The 18,428-nt window shown below is 60.7% G+C and overlaps 1 protein-coding gene across 1 annotated transcript in view; it reads right to left on the reverse strand.

Moving 5' to 3' along the window:
• The window catches only part of MEF2D (myocyte enhancer factor 2D), a 96,439-nt gene extending 78,011 nt beyond the window's left edge, over positions 1-18,428 (reverse strand). Inside the window, exon 1 of the mRNA XM_075737302.1 lies at positions 18,408-18,428. The gene's annotated coding sequence lies outside the window, so the exon portion shown is untranslated. The remainder of the gene's footprint in view (positions 1-18,407) is intronic.

Below are 18,428 nucleotides of genomic sequence, written 5' to 3' on the forward strand. Positions count from 1 at the left end.
GGGGCCGGGGGCAGAGCCGGGCCGGGGAAGGGAGAGGAGGAGGAGGAGGAGGAGGAGGAGGAGGGGGGGGCCGCGGAGGAGGGAGGTGGGGGAAAGAACTGCGAACCCCCCCCCCCAGCAGCACCGGCAGCACCGGCAGTTCCCCGCCCGCGGGGGGGGGCTGGCGCCGGCCGGCGGCGCGGCCCCCACTCGTGTCGGTGCTTCGCCGTGGTAGTGGGATGGGGGGGGGTGGGGGCACCTCCGTCCCCCGTGTGCAGCCCACCGTCGTGGCCGGAGCAGTTGCCGCCCCCCCCCCCCCCGGGGTGATGGCGGGGGGGGGGAGGTGGGTTTTGCCCAGAGCTCCCGTTTTGGGGAGGGGGGCCGAGGCGCAGGGCAGCGAGTTCGGTGGGGTTCGAGTGTCGCCGTCGCGGCCCTGAACCCCGGGGTTGGTGTTGGCACGTGTCCCTGAAAGCCATCCTGGGGCACGTTACGCAGCCCCGGCCCCGGCGAAAAGGCCGGTTCCGCGGTGGGGATGCTGGATCTGGCGCTCGGCGGTGGCAGAGGGTCCCGGTTTGGGGTCCGGCGTCAGCACAGACCCCTCACGGGCACAACGCAGGCTGGCTCGCCCCGACACGGGCCACCGCACACCACGGGGCTGCTCTCTCCTCCTGCATCTCCAACACACGGGGCTCCCGCAGGACACGGACACGAAGCCGGCCCTGCCCCAGCCGTTCCCCGCAGCACCGAGTCCTTAGGGCCGGCAACACGTGGCCACGCGCACGCCACCGGCACCGGCCGGCCGTGGCAAAGGGTTTCCTGCACTCCTTGCCTGCGGGGCCGCAATGCCCGGGCCCAGCTCCAATCTCTCCTCCAGCTCCTCCTGTAGCTTCAACCCCGATGCATCGCTCTGCCGTTCCCCTCCAGAAACCCAACCTGTTGAATGACGACTCCCACTGCAGCGCTTGCTCCACGCCAAGACCGTTTGGGGCTGTGGATTGGGGCAGGATGCTGATTTTTAGAGGGTTGGGGACCCGGTGCCGTCCCCATCTTGCCGCCTTGTTCTGGTGCCGCGCATCCGCAGCGTCGGGCGGTGGGTGCCGGCAGCCGCGGGGCTGAGGATGCAGATGGAAGGATGCGGACCTCCGGCTTGCGCCCCCGGGTCTGGCGGGTGCTGGTTCTCCCACCGGATGAGCTCTCCCGCTGCCGAGTGCCGGCCAGAGAAGTGCCGTACGGCACGGCTGGGGCTCGGCGCGGGCTCAGCGTGGGGCACGGGCTTTCCTTTCCCAGGGACGCGTGTGGCACGGCGGGCCTGGGCGGGCTCCCGCGTGCCACAGAAAGCAGTAAAAATAAAAATTAAGCTGGCGTAGAACTGCGCCCGGTGGAAACAAGCTCGTGGCGGGGGGCTGAGCCTCCGCAGGAGATGTTTCACGCGTCCCCCCCGGCCGGCGGACGTGCGGCCCACCTTCCCGTACAGGCGGCTTGGAGCCGGCAGGAATCCGGCGGGAGTCTGATGCTCCAGAAGCCGGGGATGCTAAGGGATGACTGTGTCGCGCCCAAGGCTACGGTCTCAGCGCGAGGGGGCTGCGGACTGGTGACAAGGGTGTCCCAGCCCCGCTGGGTCGCATCCAGCTGGAGCACTGGGAATCCTGGGGACTTGCCAGGGATGGGGCGGCAGAGCCAGCCATCGCACTTTTACCAAGACGATGCCCGCAGCCATTAACCGTCGCCCGTCTCGCGGCGGCACGCGGTCCCCCTGCGCCGGCCTCCTGGCTCCCCCGCGGCACACGGTGCTGCACAAACCCCAAAACCCCGATTACCTCCCCAAAGGCTTGGGGTGATGCGAGTCCGGGGCTGAGGTGTGCTCCCGTTGGGGCTCTTCATCGTGGCCGGCTCTTCCTCCAGCCCCGTCCCGGACCAGGAGGGGAGGAAGAGGTTCCCCGATGGCGGTGACTCAGCCGAGGGGGGGACGTTTTGCAACGCGTTGGGCGTGGGAGGAGGCTCCCGGTGCGTGGAAAGTAGGCGGCGAATTATCCGGGGTGCGCGGTGAGCCCGCGGCTCGGGGAGGCTCACGGGCAGGGAGCAAACGCGGCAGGGAAAGCCGGGGAGGAGGGGGGGGGGTGTGAGCGGACCTGCAGCCCGGATCTGGGGAAAGGGGGGGGGGGGTCCCGCTCTTGGGGCTCCCCCGGGGGGACAGCAGATGCTCGGGGCCGGGATGGTGGCGTGACTGCGGCCGGCCGCTCTGGGATGGGCTTTCTCAGGCACGCGCCCCACACCAGAGCGCGGCCTTTCCCCGCGTTAATCTGGACGAAACTAAGCAAAGGCGTTAAATATCCCCGTCAGGGCAAGAGATGAGGCGCGCTCGACGGAGAGGCCGGATCGGGGCCCGAGCATCACCGGTGGCACCTCCGCCGCCGTCGTCGCCCCTCTGACTCAGTGACACAGTTTCCTGCTGGCTCCTTCCTCCGTAACGATACGTATTTCTAGTGGACTTTTCAGTGTGTTTGGCTTTTTGGGACTGTTTGTTGTCACTTAGTTATTTTATTATATTTATTGTTAGAAATAGAGCTATTTTTAGCACGCTGTTGGTTTAGATAGAGATGGGATTAGTCATCTCACCAAGAGCTGTTTGCAGTCTCTCCTCAAGGATTCTCTGGGGTTTGTTTTCCAATCAACTGAGATCATGTATCCAGAGAAATAAAAAATAAAAATAGTCGTAATAACGCGCAGCAGCCGAGCTCCGGTGCCTCCCTTTGAGCTATGGGCTGGAAACGAGGGAAGGATCCAACCCAGGATATTTATGAGACAAAGACGAGAACATTACTACGAACCTCAAAGTATTTTGGAAAGTCAGTTTGAGCTGGGGTTTGGTTTTTTTTTGGTTGGTTTTTGGGTTTGGTTTTTTTTTTTTTCTCTTGGGAACCGACTGCTGAGTAACTCCCTTCCCACACCAGGCTGATGGCTTCGTGCAGCTGGTACGCAGCCTCTTGACAGTGGAAATTGCTTTCCCTCGCCCTATGCCAGCGGGTAGGAGGCAGGACTCCTGGGTCTTCCAAGATACGCAGCCACCTACACCCTTAGGCTATTAAAAAAATACACCCAAAAAACCCGAAAAAAAACCTAAAGCGGGAAAAAAACATTTGCTCCTTTCCTGCAGCAGGGAGGACGGGAGAGGAGCCGGTTGAGGGCTGGCTTCAAAGCCAAGAGGCCAAGAGCCGCGTCCCGTGCCGCGGAGCAGCATCTCTACCCTCCTCGCCGCGACTTTCGGTCTCGTTTTGCCGCCGTCCCTCCCTCTGAGCCAAGGGGGAGCAGAGTTCCCGCGCTGGTTTTGGGGAGACCACTTTGGCTCTTAAAAATAAATAAATCGGAGTCAGACGCGGCAAAGAATCAAAGTCCATGGCTCATCTCGTCACTCGCTGGTGCGGAAGTGCCACCGCCAGCTCGTCGTCCCCCCCCCCGGCGATGCTGGCGCCCGTGGGATGCTGCGGAGCTTCAAGCGAGGGAGGGGGATGCGGGTCTCCTCCCGGTGACCCCCCCAGGGTCCCTGCCAGCTCCTGCCCGCGGGGTGACGTGCCCGCGACACGACGCAGAGGCTGGCGCACTCGCTGCGCGCCCGACCCGTGGGGAGGACGAGGGTGGCACACGTGCGGTGACGAGGCGGGGGGGGGGGGGCCGCGCGGGCGGGGAGGAAGCGTGGCCTTCACGTGGCCCACCCTGCCCCCCCCCCCACCGCCCACCCCGGCACGGGCACGCTGGAGGCGGATTATTTGCCCTCGCAGCTGGCGGAAGCCCCAGTGTTTGCTGGGTGGGTGGGGACGGGGGGGGGGGGCGGATTGTTTCATGGGGTGAAGCCGCCGGTGATGCTCCCCGGGGGACCCTCGAGGTTGGGTGCCGGGTCCCTCCCGCCCCGGCCGTGCACTGCTGCCGGCCTCGAGGCCCCCAGCTCCCCGCAAACCGTCCCTTCCTCCCTGGCCCCCCCCCCTTTCCTCTCCAAGTCTAAATTCTCCCACAGCGTCCATTGACGTCCTGCCTGCGTCACCGTCTCCAGCACAACCAGACAGCACGTGGGAGAGGCAGGTTTAAAGCGGCAGGGCCCTGCGAGGGCTCCAGCTGCGCACCCCAACAGCGGGGCTGCGCGGGGAGGGGGGGGCGGGAGCCCTGCAGGGTGGGAGGGGGGGTTCACACACACCCCACCCCCCGCACCCCCAAATTGCAGCCGGGTCCTGGTGCAGCCGGGAGGTGTTTCCCGGTGTCACCCCAGGAGGAAGGCGGGAGCGGGGGGAAGCGGTGCAGGTTGGGGCGAGACGAGGCTTTTTCTCTCCCGTAGTCAGGCTTGCACGGGAGCGTGAAAACATTTTGCTTCCAGGTCCGTGCTCGCATCCTCCCTTCCTCCCCGCTGCTCTCCAAACCCACCCCAAATGCGGACCAGAAGCGCTGGCGGCCAGGGAAAGCGGCTTGCGTTAGACAGGCTCACAGACTCGGCTCCAAAATCCAGAGCCAGGCTCCTGGGGTTTTTTTCCCCGGCTGCCAGACCCCGGGGCCGGCCCTTGTGCCTTGACATCTGGGTTTTGCCTCTGCCCAAATTAAGGTGCAGCTCGTCTGGGTCCTAAGGGCTGGCAACGGAGTTTGCACGCAGGGAAAGCGCCAGACCTCTGCAAGGGCGTGGGGCGCAGTGAGGTTCGCGAGGGCTCGGGTGTGGGGCGCAGCGAGTTTCGCGAGGGTTCGGGTGCCTTCCCTGAAGCCCGCTCATCGTTTCTGCTCCTGGATGTTGTCTTACAGCTGCGGTGCTGCAGGACATCAACTTACCCGTGACTCAGGGCTTCGGGGTGGGTCGGGAGAGCAACCCCCCGGCCCCGAAACAGCCCTGCTTCCTCTCTGTGTCCACGCTGCAACCCTGGGGGCTATTTTTGTCCCTTCCCTTCTATTTATTGTGCCAAAGCCATGTGCGGTTGGAGAACGCTGTGGTGTTTGCTTTATGATTGCTTCCTTCCCGCCCGTAACCTTTTGCCTTAAAACGGGATTCGCCCTGATCCTCGCCCCAAGGCCGGGAAGCCCGGGCAGCGTGCCACCGACGTTGGCACCACCGGGCTCTTGGGGGACGGAGACTCCTGGCTCTGACCCTGATTTTGCTGCAAAGCTGAGTGCAAATGTGCCGCCCTTCAGCTCCCCGGGCACTTTCCCAGGGCACAAACTCGCAGCCCCGAACCTCCTCCCCCTCGAGCATCCCCAGCCCCTGCTCGGTGCCGCCGGCATCGCCCGCACTGCCGTGCTCGCAGCCAGCCCCGTGAAACGCTCCGCTTTCGAAGGCAGACAGATGGGTGAGTGGGAACCATTGCGGCGAGCCCTCCGACAGGAGCCACCGCGAGAGGCGGGGGGGGGGGGGGGAATTTAAAAAAAAAAAAAAAAAAACCAAAAAAAAGCTAGCTGCAGAAGGCAGCCACCCTCAGCGTCCTGCCCAAAGGCCCACAGACCGTCTGCGGCCTAGAGAGGAACTGAGTCAGGCCAGCCCTCCGCGGAGGCCAGGCAGTGGCAGCCCTGCCTCGGCGTCCCCAGGGCCAGCACCGAACCCACCGCGGGAACGGCTCGTTCTCACCCCTTCCGACACCCCGCTCAGGGCACGGAGGTGACGCGGGGGGTGACCTGAGCTGGGCTACCGGGGCTGGCTGGGGGCTCGGACCAGCTTGGAGATCGCCGGGCCAGCGGCCTTGATAAATTGGGGTGGGGGGGTAGGACCCCACTGCTGTCCCGAAGCAGGTCAGGACTATTTGCCGGCAGCCCCGGCACACTGCTGCCTTCACCCTTCCGCAGTACGGCACAGTGTGGGGTCTGCACACCACGGCTTATGTTTCTTGGGGTAACCGCCGGGACTGAACCCTGATGGGAAATGTCCAAAAGCTTCTGCAGGCAGCAAACCCAGCCAGGGCTTAGCTCAGCCCAGCCTGGCTGAGCTAAGCCCAAGCTGGTGGCAACTTTGCTGTTCCACATTGGAGGTTTCCAATTAGGACAGCGGCAGTACCTGGGGCAGAGCGGGCACAGCGGAGCATCCCCCGACTCCTGCTGCTGGGGGATTATCGGCACAGGAGGCGTCTTTTAGCGTCCCCGAAGGTTAAGCCCAGCACGCAGCTTATCAGCTAACTGAGGCTGTGAAAACATCTACCTCAGAAGAAAAAAAATCACCGCGGAGCATCTTGCAACTCTAAATTAACTAGATCTCTCCTTTTTCCTCCAAAGCAGAAAACTGCAGCTACGCTCTCCCTTTTCTGGTGCAACGCGGGGCCGCAGCAGCCGGCGGGGTAGAGCTTCAGCAGGCTCCCCAAGCAAGTGCGTATCCTTCGTGTGTAGGAGTAGCTGCTGATTGGGAGCAGCCCAATTTCAAGGAACTCCCAAAAGTTACAAGCCTTAACGTCTTGCTGAATCAGAGCGCGAGATCCAGAGCAGCTCCGTGCTCTGCAGCCTGCAGAAAGCAAAGATCTGGGTTTCTGCAGCCAGAACCTCTTGTGCTGTACACAACGATCTCCGTTTCCCTCCTGCAACCCTCCTTGAGACGCTAGCTGCAATTTCTGCATGCACGCCCGGCCCTAATGAAAGGGCCCAGCACCTTCCCCATCGCCCAGCCAGTTAAACCTGCACAAACCGAGCCCAGCGCGCACACAAAACCTCTCCTGGGTGAGGTCCTTATCACCCGTGAGTCAAAGCAGCCTCCCAGCCGCGGGGTCCGACCCATCTCGGCGCTGCTGAGCCTTGCCGGGGATGGGAGGTGCCCGGTGTTCTGCACCGCGGATTCGGTTGCGTGCCGCCGCGCTTTGCACCATGGAAAAAGGCCGGAGCTCTCCCGGCCGTGGCGCTTGGGAGAGTGACCCCCCCTGCCCGCAAGGCCACGGCCAGGCCACCCTCGCTGCTGCTCACTTGATCCCATCTCTCCCCCCCCCCACTCCTAATCCGCGCTCCCCTCCCGGTATCCTCTGCTCCGCTTTAATGCCAAACGTTGGCCGGCAGCCACTCGGCTCCGGAGGACGCCTTTTTTCCCAGTTATGCAACGCGTGGCTGAGCTGTTTGCCTTTTGCTGCGAGGGAGTTTAGGGGGGTCGGCCCAGGAACCCCATCTGGGGAGCGGGCAGGTCCTGGGGTGCCCCGAACAGGGACCAAGAGGCGGCAAGGCTGGCTCCCTCCCTCGCCCTGCCCCTGGGGCTGCTATCCCTTCCTAATCCCTTCCCCTTCTCCTCTTTCCAGGCATCCCAGAGCTCCCACGGCGTCCAGCTCTGCTCCCTTTCCCCACGGGCTCCTCCACGCCGCAAGAAGACCTTGCTGCAAGCTCGCGACGCGCCTGGCGCAGCATCCCGGCTAACCCTGCCGTCTCACAGCCGGAATAATTAATTACACTCTGAGTGGCGGTTGCAGCCCCGTTTCACATCTCTGTGCCCTGGGACCGTTGACACCGAGTCCCATTTTGCTTCTCCCACGGGACAGAGAAGCAACGAGCCCCCCCCTCAAAGGGAGAGCACGGCACGGGCATGGTTCTGAGTCCCTGCACCCCGAGGGGCTGAGCCCTCCCCAGCCCTGGGCATCCCCTTGGCAGCCCTCTCCCACGAGCAGAGGCTCGAGCAGCACCTTCACCTTCCAGGCGATGGGCTTATCTGCTCCACCGCAGATCTGCTTTCATGCTGGAGAGCTTTGAAGATAAGCCAGGCCTTGGGAGAGCGGGAGTTTAAGGCTCAGGCTGCCGGGATGTTATTCCTGGGCTGCCGTACACGGCAGCATCCGAACCACGGGCCGGGTGGTCGACTGTGCCACCGGCTTATTGCTGAGGACATCCCGGGTGCCTGCTGCCGGTGCCCGGAGTGTAGGAGAAGAACGGGGTGCCCAAATGGGTCCCTTCCTCCCCGCAACCTGGGAACACACCCCCCACCACCACCCCCAGCCGTGCCCTTCCAAAACCCACCACGACATAAAAATCTGCCGCAGAGCCTCTCCCAGGGAACGCTCCCCGGGTCCGGCTGGCGCCCACCGAGTCGTCGGGGGGGGGGAAGGTTGGGACACAGAGGACATTTTGTTCCCTTCTCTCCCCTTAAATTATCCTGCCACATATAGTAGATCTCGGTGCTATTTTTAGTCCTTGCTTGTTTAATTATTGAGAAAGATTTTGAAGGATCTCTTGAAGGCGAGGAGACGAGCACCCGCGGGTGCTCACCAGATTTCTCTTCCCGCTGCTGCCTGCGGAGGCTGCTCAGCCCCGAAGCGCTGAGCAGAGAGCGGGGCCGTAGCAGCCAACACCCCCCCACCCCGCACCGCTCAAATCCTCCGACACCAGCTCCTGCCTGTGCTTCATTTGCCGGCGGGGATGGCCGTGGGGATGGGGAGAACGGGGTCGGGCTTCGAAACCGGTGGGTGAGCAATCGCTCTGCCGTAAGCCGGCAATAAGCGCCTCTCGTGCACGAGGAAAGCGGCTCAGGGCTGAAACCGGGACAAAATCTGGTCCCCAAAAGGACACTAAGCCAGCACAAGGGACCACGGGCACGAGCCATCGGCGCCGGGAAATGCTGGGTCCCAGCTAGCAAAAACCGGTGCAACCCCAGCGCTGGCTTTCAGCAGGAACGGATGTGGCCCAGAATTCACCATTTTTATTTTTAACTAAAACGGCCACTTTTCTTGCTGAAAAGGACCTTATTCTCAGCTGGCCAAATGGAATCACAATGGTAGGAGATTTTTTTGGGTTTTTTGTGGGGTTTTTTTTAAACCGGTTCCTTTCATGTTTCTACTTCCAAAAAGCCAAACAGAGGATGGCCTTTATTTGAGATTAAAGGGTTACGATCAACTTGAAGTCTGCTGAGATTTCAGCAAAATAATACATAATGAAGTAAGAGCCAGATACTCAACTGGCATCAACTGCCGTGGCTTTATTAGCTTCAGTTTTGCAACACCTATTCGTACCTGCCAGCAACCTGGCCCAGGGACTTCAAGGAAAACATTGATTTACCCCAGGTGCTGGGCTCAGCCGCCCGGGATTAACTTCCTCCAGCTGAGGATATGGGCTGTTCGGGGTATCTGTGATGCTGTCCATGTTTCCTAAGGAAACGGGAGATATATAATCATGTATTTGGTTCGTTCATCCTTCCCGCCCCCCCCCCCCCCAACCGTATCGGGTACAAAGGTAAAGATATTAATTTTAATAGCGCAGATGCTACGGTGCTGCAGGTTGTATGAAACTAATTATCCGCTATGAGAGACCCCATGCTCGCTCCAGGGAAGGACAGAGGGGTAACCCCGACTCTGTTCTAGACATCAGCGGTGCCGCAGGGTGGATGCCCCAACGCAGGAAGCATCTTTGGTCCGAACCCCCCAAAACTCCCTCTGCTGCGGACCCCCCCCCCCCCCGCCCCAACCAGCATCTGACCCCTGGTCTGCATCTCCCCGGGGAGGTCACTGAGTGATGCCACACGGCCAGGATTCTCCAAAAACTGGCCCAAACTAATTGGTGCAATTAAGGATGGTGTGATGAAGCCAGGCTGGAGGGTCTGGGACGGGCATCTCGAGGCAGAGCTGCTCCCCGGGGCTGGGCTGCTCCGGCAGGCACAGGCTGGAGGAGGGGGGGGCGAGTTGTCAGCCCCTGCTCCTTAACACCCTGACAAGCTTATAACTATTTCATTTGTTACACTGTGAACCTTTTTAAATTAATGAACATAAGGTTGTCACGGTTGCTGTGGCGACGACACGTTGCCGGGGCAACAGCAGCGATGCAGAGCCTGCGGAGTGTAATCAGGGGTCAGGCTAACGATGGAGCCGGGATGCGTGTGGGAGCTGCGGGAAGGGGCAGCGAGCCCCGGTGCTCCCACCAACCCGCTGCCCCCCCCTCCCCGTGCCGCTCTCCGACCTCCGAAACCGGCACCGACGGATGGGAAAACCACCACCGCAGCACTTCCCTGCCACGGCCACCCTGACCCCAGGGAGCCCAACTGCGTTGACACCCTCGATGTCTGCGCCGCCCAAGGATGCACGTGCTCCGAGCGAGCCTGACCCCGCTAACGGAAAAGACAGCTGCCCTGCAGACCCCACCCCATGGCCACACCACCTCCCCTTCCCACCCTTTCCCACCCACCAGAGGTCTGTCCAGGTCTGTCTACCCCGCAGCAAAGATCCACCCAGACCGAGGGCGGACCAGACGTGGCCACTGGGCAAAACCGGACCTCTGGGTCCCATTCCGAAGGGACACAAGGACAACGGGGGTGGTTTGCAGGAGTTTTGGGAACAGCTCACCCTGCCTCGCTCTTCCCACCAGGCAGGGGCTGGGGCCAGGGACCGGGACGCCTCGTCTCGCTGCCGCAGCCCTGCCCCGGCATCTCCCCACCCCGATAGTTGGGAGGCTGCGTGTAATCCAGAGCAGCAGAGATCTTTTTTTTTTCTTTTTGTAGCCGCAAAACTATTTAAATGCATTTCTTTCCCCCGCCCCAGCAGCGTGCTAGAAAAGGGCGGGGAGGGAGGGGGCAACTGAACATCTCTGCAAAAAAAAATCTCACTGAAATTTGGAGCAGGAAAATGCCTTTGCAAGGTCTCCAGGCAAGTGGGCTTTGAACTCCTCTTCCTAAGCCCAAGCAAAAGGACCTCCAGCCCCTCTCGCTCCCCAGAGCGCAGCTCGGCAGCCCCAAGCGCACGGTGCTGCGCAGATGCCACCACGCACGTGGCATCCGTGTCCCAGGAGCTCACGCGGCGGGGACCCGGCGGGTCCTGCCGGGGTGCGGAGGGAGGCTCTCTGCCCCCACGGAATTGGGCAAAGCCACGGGGTGAAGGGAGTGGGGGTGCAGGATGGGAACCGTCCCCTCCGCAGCACAGCGCGCGGTGGCCGCCCTCCGCTCAGGGCAACGCAGCCAGCCCTTCTCTGCGGCTGACATCTCCCCGAGACCAAAACCGGAGGGTGTGAGCAAGAGAAAAATGGGGTGGGGAAGGCAAGTTTCGGGGCTGGGGATTTCTCTGCCTCCTGGGAAGGGAGGTCTGGGCTCGTCGGCACGGAGGAGGGTAGCTCTGTCCCCAGCGGCGCTCACTGACACCCCTCAAGGTCCCTGCGGCATCGCAGGGCTGCCGATGGGCTTTTCCCCCCGGCCCTTTCAGGGTACATCTGGCCCGACGTCTGGTTGCGCCCAGACACCCCGCCGATGGGAATGCGAGTGGCCGGTATGAGCCGTAAACACCAACTCGCTTTCCAGCCCTGGGAGATGCACAGTGTAAAACAAAAAAATATTTCTAATTTTTTATATATGCATGAGAAATAGATATTTTTATGTTATATATCTTCTTATATACCTGAGCTTTGGAGGGTATGTATACATATATATTCCAAAAATCTCCCCCGAACCAGCTCAAACCCATTTTCTCATCTAGCTTTCGAAGGCAACTTTGTGCTGGGCTGCTGGAAGGAGGAATGACCCATCACGGCTGAGCACTGACATTCCACCCTTTGGGGCTTGTGATGCAGCTCACAGCGCGGCTGCCGAGGACGCACGCGTCCCCGAGCCCGACTCTTTGTGCTGAGGTTTCATAAGCGCGCACGTGCACGCTTCAGAACCCTTCCAGCTCTACCGCCTGTCAGGGAAATGTCTAAATATTTCTATTTTCCCCCAAATACATTTTTCATCAGAATTGGAAAGGGGGGGGGGGGGAAATAAATTTAAAAAGAAAAAAAAAAAATCACGAAAACACTGAAGTCCACATTAGGGTTTGAACAAAAGCAGCGTCTCGTAATTGGGAGGAGGACGCGCCCTCAGGCCTCCGAGGGACGGATCCGCACGCCTCTCTCGGGGCTTTGCTGGGCCGTAGCGTAGCGCAAAGCCCCGTTTCCATCCCGCCGACGGGAGGTGAAGCACGCGGAGTCCCAGGGGGACGATTCGCTTGCTATCTGCTGTGGATATCCACCGCCAGCGAAGAAACAGGGACCAGAGCGGAGCCTGGCTCTACTCGTGCCCCAGATAACGCTGTCACCCCACAGAAACCAGGCTCGTCCTGGCGAGCTCAGCAGAGAGGCCAAAGGGTGAAGGAGATATGTCAGAGCTTCCCTCCCGCTGTTAAAAGCAGGACTGTGACACCCAGGAGGGACGAGTGTCCGGGAGACCTTACCCGGCTGGCCCCGGCTCTGCTCTCCATCATTGGCAATCACCCGTCGGGAGGTGTGGCAAAACCTCACAAGTGCAAATCGGGAGTGAAAGAAGTAAATTAAATTTATTTTTGTAAAAAGAAAAAAAAAAAAAAAAAGAAAAAGGTAAATTGATTTTTTTTTAAAAAGAAAAAGTAAATTAAAAATTATAAATAAATAAATAAACAATCTCCATGATCTACAAGGGCGCGTGGGTTAACTCGGGGCTTGTTTTCCAGCACGTCTCCCTTCGAGGCTGAATGGTTTGTGATGGGAAAGGCATGGAAGCTGGTTTCCCCCGCAGCCCGGTGTGACCTGAGCAGCCGGGGCCGAGCCCCATCGCTGCGAGGACGCGGCGCAGCAGTGCCCAGGGGCTGAGCATCGCCCCGGTTCGCCGCTCGTGAGGTTCCCTCGCTCCCACTCCAGCCGTCCCACCACCGACGCTGCCGTCTCTCCCGGGGGATGTGCATGAGTCCCCCTGACCGAGCTTGGCCCAACACCACTTATCTTTCCGAGAGGGTCATTTCTAGAGGCCAAAATACGACCCAGCAGCCAAACCACAGCTTCCCCTTCCAGCAGCACCAGAGTCAGCATCATGTGCCTCGGGTGATGCTGTGCTCCCTCCCTCCGCTTTCCTTTTTTATGTGCAAGAATTTTTTTAAAAAGAAAAAAAAAAAAAAAGGGCAAGGAAGGAAAAAAAAAAAGCATAAGGAATCTGGCCTCACAGAGCCCTGCGAATTCAAGCCAGGGCCAGCTTCAGAGAGGAAAAGACCAGCAAAAGCTGCTCCAGCGGCAGTCAAGGCTAATTAAATAGCAAATGCATCCGTTCCCAAAGGATTCGGCACTTTCTAGCTGCAGCTGCCACCGACCTGCCACGCGACCTTGGGCTGCAGCCGACCGTTGTTACCTCTCTCACGGTGGCTCAGCGCCCCAAAACCTGGCCTAAAGCTTGCTGCCGAGGGTACCCCCGTTTTGCACGACCGTCGGCGTGCTCCCGTCGGCTCGGCCGGGGACCGCTGGGTGCCCGCGGGGCACGTCCCAGGGGCTGCTCGCCCCTTGCTCTTCCCCGGCCACGCTCCCTTCCTGCTGGTTCCCCTGCCCTAAAGTCAAAAAGTCCCTCGTGCAAAAAGTACCTGCCGGCTCTTCGCATCTCCGGGCACGAGGGACTAATCCCGTTTTACAGCTTAAGGAAGCATCTTGCCACGTGATGGGTTGGAAATAGCACCCGACTCCCTTCCCCGCTCCGACCCAGGACCATCCTGACTGCTCCCTCGCCGGGTCAGGACCCCCATTTTATTGCGTTAGCCCTAATCCCGGGATTTTGTTCCTCCCGTTCCCCAGGTGCAGAGCTCGGTTTCTCCTGTCACCTCCCTCCCCACTCCCTCTTTCCCAGCGCCCAGTGCCGGGCACCCGCTGCACACCCACCCCTGCTCCCTAATCCCCCCTAATCCTCGTTTCTGCCTCCGCGTCAGAAAGCCCTTATCGAGCTCCCTTGTCTAAGTCAGGAGCAGAGATACTCTCTATCTCCCACCCCAATCTCTTCCATAGTCTATTTTCTTCCTGCCCAGAGTTGATTTCCCTCACCTAATTGCCCGGAAAGCTCTTTTCCCTTCCTCTAATCAGTCTGGAGCAGACTTTCTCTAGATAATTGTGCCGAGACCTGATCACCCTTCTCATCTCCGTCTCTCCAACACTCCCATTTCTTCACTGAACTCATCTGCCGGAGCTGCGTTCCTTGGTCTAATTATTTCAAGGCTCCGTTGAGTTACTTAATTGCTTGCTCGTCTGGCGCCCGTATCTGAAAGCTCCCAGAGCATCTGGGACGGGACTCAGGTCTGAGTTACTCTGGTATAACCACGTTTCCAGTGAATAAACTTGCTCCAGGTGTGCGACGGTGTGAGCCCAGAGCAAAACCTGCTTTAAAAAAAAAGAAATTCTCTGAAATGAAGAACTTGCTGCTTCCCTTGGTTGGAGGAGGAAGGCCTCCTTGGTCAGAGGAGCAGCAGCCTGGAGATGCTTCGCTGCATCCCGTGATGAGTTGCACGGGGCTCACGCTAGCCACAGCCAACGATAAACTCATCTTTAGGCCAGGCTGTGAATTAACCCGTGCTAATGTCAAGCTGAAACAGTCCATTAAACTCAGCTCAGTGCCCCAGGTCCCCACAGCCCTCGGAGGATCCAGCTGGGAGCGTTTTCCTCCCATCCCATCCCCATCCCCATCCCATCCCATCCCATCCCATCGCCATCCCCATCACCATCGCCATCGCCATCGCCATCCCATCCCATCCCATCCCCATCCCCATCCCATCCCATTGCCATTGCCATTGCCATCCCCATCCCCATCCCCATCCCCATCCCATCCCCATCCCATCCCCATTCCCATCCCATCCCATCCCCATCCCCATCCCATCCCATCGCCATGCCCATCGCCATCGCCATCCCATCCCATCCCATCCCATCCCATCCCATCCCCATCCCATCCCCATCGCCATCCCCATCCCATCCCATCCCCATCCCATCCCATTGCCATCCCCATCCCCATCCCATCCCATCCCCATCCCATTGCCATTGCCATTGCCATCCCCATTCCCATCCCCATCCCAGTCCTCGTCCTCGTCCCCGTGCCTGTCCCCATCCCCATCCCATCCCCATCCCCATCCCATCCCCATCCCCATGGTAGGAGCCGTAGGGGTTGGTTTTCCCAGCTCCGCTCCCCTATTCTCATTATCGCCCGGCCTCGTCCTCTTTCCCAGGCTAATTGATCCACTGTTTTGTTTTCTTATCAAATTGCTCTCAGCCTCTGATGCTCCTTTAATCAATTCTCAGCCCTATCTGTACCGAGGACCGCTGGGAGACCTTTCTTTGCAGCCACCACTGTATCTAATCGCTCGGGGACTTTACCTAATTGGTGTAAAACCTGATTTCTTTCTCTAATCGCTCCGAGGCCCTGATTCACTTATCTAATCGCTCCAAAGCCCAGGCCTTGCACACCTCTCTCTGGAGCTCCGGCATATCCTCCTCCATAGGGTTTTCCCCCGCCCCCCCGCAGGTGGCTCGGCTCTCTTGACTCCCTAATCCCTCCCCTGCTTGAGCTCTTTAATTTTAATCCAGCCAAGATTTGGCACCCTTGCTCGGCTGCTCCCCTAGCCCAGTGCCAGGAGGAGTAAACCCACCACAGAGTGATTTTTTTTTTTTTCTCCATCTTTCCCCCCCCCCGGTTGGGTTTTTGCCTGCTCCTCCCCTCCGACAGTCCCCTGGGAAGGGCGACGCAGATCCCCGGCACCTGGTCCCCTCGGGGTGCGATGGCCACCCCGGTGATGAAGACGCAGGCGTGTCTTGCAGCACCCCCACCCCCCCCCCGAAAGGGTCACCCCCACCGCCGGAGGAATCTCCCCTCTCTGCCGGGACAGGGTACGCCGGCTCAACCAGTTCCCACTCTGCTGCACCCACTGGGCTGGGCACGGGGAGGGGACAGCCATGCGACGGCGGTGAACAGCACCCCAGAATTTGCCTCCTCGCAGACAAAGGGAGTTTGCAACACCGGTCCCGTGGCGTTCAGCTGCACCGGCCCTCGTACCCGCGGGGACCCGCTGTCGCCTTCGCGGGCTGGAGCGCAGCTCGCCCAAGCTCGCTCTTTCCTCCTGGTGAGTCACGTCCGCTGATTCAAGCAAAAGAAGTTGACAGGGGGGGAAAACATTCACGAGCGCCAGCCTGGAAGGATCCCAAGGCTGAGGACAGGGTGGCAGGAACAGAGCAGAGGGGAGATTTATTTTTTTTTCTCCCGAGTTTCACAGAAGGAGAGCGACTCGTGTCCCCGGGGTGACTCGCAGTGGCCCCGGGGCCGCTCGCCGAGGCTCAGAGCACACAGAGCCCGGCGGGTCGAACGGAGGGGCTGGGGGTGCCCAAATCCTGCCTCCCTGCTCCAGCAAGCCCTTGTGCTCTCCCCTCAGAGACGGGGCAGCCCCCGGACCTCCCCTGACCTCGGGCCTGTTGCTCCGGTCCCCTCCGGCCAGCGGTTTCAGCCCCAGGGCTCATTCTTTCCCCTGGAGCATCCGCGCTGAGCAAAAGCTTCCCCTTCCCGTGGCCGGCGGGGCCACGGCCCCCAGCCCACGCCGGCTCAGCAGCACAAGGTCGCTCCAGCCTCGCCCTCGGCGGGAGCCACGGAGGTGACTCACGGCTCCCGTTTCTGCTCAGCCCCACGCAGAGAGGTTTTTGGGGCGGAAAGTGCTGCCCTCCCCCCCCATCCTGGGAGTCAGACGTGGCTTCAAGTCCCAGCTCTGGGCTTCAGTTTTCCTTGTTCCCGAGACCTGGGCTTAGGCTGAAGCTTCGGCTTAGGCTGAAGATGCTGTGATGGAAACCACACACCAAGGAGGGGATGGGGCTCCACAGGGCTGGAAATGGGAATTGGGTCTCACCTGGTAGCTACAGCAAGGGTGCAAGAGAGCCGGGGCCTGATCCTTGCTCTCTCCATTTGGGAAAGGGAACAGGGCAGTGAATCTCTGCGCTTCGGGATTTTTCGGACCCTCGTCAGAGCAAAGTGGTGCTTCCCTCCCCTGAGCCCCAGGGTTTTTATTCTCCCACCCCAAGATGGCTCCAGGTGCCACCGAAGTCCCCCTGCTCCTAGGGCGGGAGGATGCAGCGGGAGGCAGACAGATACCCAGCCCCTTCCCGGGTCCCTGCCCTCCGCGCGGGGCCGGGAGCATGTTCCCAGAACCGAGCAGTGGGAATTTGGTGTGTTTATTTGCAATCCAGCCCTGACCCTGGGACTGGGAGGAGAATGAGTCAGCTTCCAGTTCAGGGCAGGATTCCTCATCAGGCCTCTCCTTTCAGTTAAAATAAGCGCCGTTTGGAGATGCAGCAATTAAATAATTTAATTAAACCGGCACTTCTAACCGGCGACAGGCTGCAACCTTTCCGTGCCGACACTTCTTGTGCAAAGCAGGATGGAAAGCCACAGAGCCCCCAAACTCTTGGCTTGCAGGAATAACTTGCAAAGCACTGGGCTCTGCAGGCTCGGGGAGGACCATGCCCAGGTGCCCGAGGAGCTCAGTTCTCCTCCCGCAGCCCCCAAAGAGTTAACACGCATCTCTGGTGCTGCTTTGGCTGCACAGAGCGGTTCCTGGCCCCCAGGGGCAAAGTCTTCACCCACCCCCTGATTGCTTTGCCCTGGGGATGCTGCAGGGCACACACGGCTCCTGCTCTGACGGATGTCAGCGCTGGAACGGCTCCGGGGGCTGCGGGAGGGAGCGAGGGACTCCGGGAGCATCACCGTCCTCCCCGAGCCCGCTCTTGGCCCCTGTCCCCTCCTCTGCCCTGGTCACCCCAGCCCCAACCTGCCCATCGGGCGCCCGGCTCCATCCCTCGCTGCCCGCGCAGGCAGCGGCCACCTCCACCCCGCGCTGCCCAGCCTGCAGAGCAAGAGACGAAGCTGGAGGAGACGGAAAGCAGCTTATCCCTGCCTGCATTAGGCCACGGTTTGGTGCACCGACGTAAGAAGAATGACTCCTGTCCTGGACAGATACGGGCGCACCCACGTGCGGCATTACCTGACGCCATCGCAGCCCCTCCTGGGAGCTGTGCACCCTGCAGCAGCCGCCCCTTGACGCTGCTGCTTTGCTCTCTTTCTTCTGGACAAGAAGGAAAGGGGATGAGCCCAGACGCTCCCCAGGCTCCCGGGGAACAGCGGGGCTAGCTGCTTTCCCCGTGGGCACGGATAACCCGTCGGGCCCTTAAGCCGCTCTTTCTTCGCTCGTCTCAGCGCCGGATCCCTCTTGGAGGATGCGGTGGCCCAAGGGTGCAAAGCAAGCACCCGTCCCAGGCTCACCCAGGAGGGCAGCAGCTGAGCTGGGTGCAAACGTGACCCCATCAATCCCTCCGGCCCCAAAGGTCCCCGTCCCCACCGGGGGCTGCTACCAGGCCGGCAGCTTCGCCCAACCGAGCCGAGCCCCGGCTCCTCGCCACGGAGCGCGGGTACCCGCGATGCTACAGCCTGGCATGTCTTCCCGGGGTTGCCAAAGCAACCGCAGAAACACAACAAACAGCAACAACACGCAGCAGACAGTCGGCAAACATTCCCCTCTTATTTTCTCCCCAGTTCGGTTTGTGCTTTTTCCCCTCTCCCACGAGGAAGCTGCTACCATCGGAAGGGAACAACAATATTATTCTTAAGCACACGAAGCCTGCGCCATCCCAGCAGGAGCCGCGTTGCAAAGCTCCCGGCGCTGCCGGGAAGGCGGCTGCTTCTGGGGAGGAGCCCGGCAAACCCGTGCTGCACCCCGAGTCCCACATGGGTAAGGCTGAAGCCGCTCACCTACCTCCTCGGTGCTGCAGGCGAG

This window comes from Balearica regulorum, chromosome 28 (genome assembly GCF_011004875.1).
Source record: "Balearica regulorum gibbericeps isolate bBalReg1 chromosome 28, bBalReg1.pri, whole genome shotgun sequence".
Lineage (NCBI taxonomy): Eukaryota > Metazoa > Chordata > Aves > Gruiformes > Gruidae > Balearica > Balearica regulorum.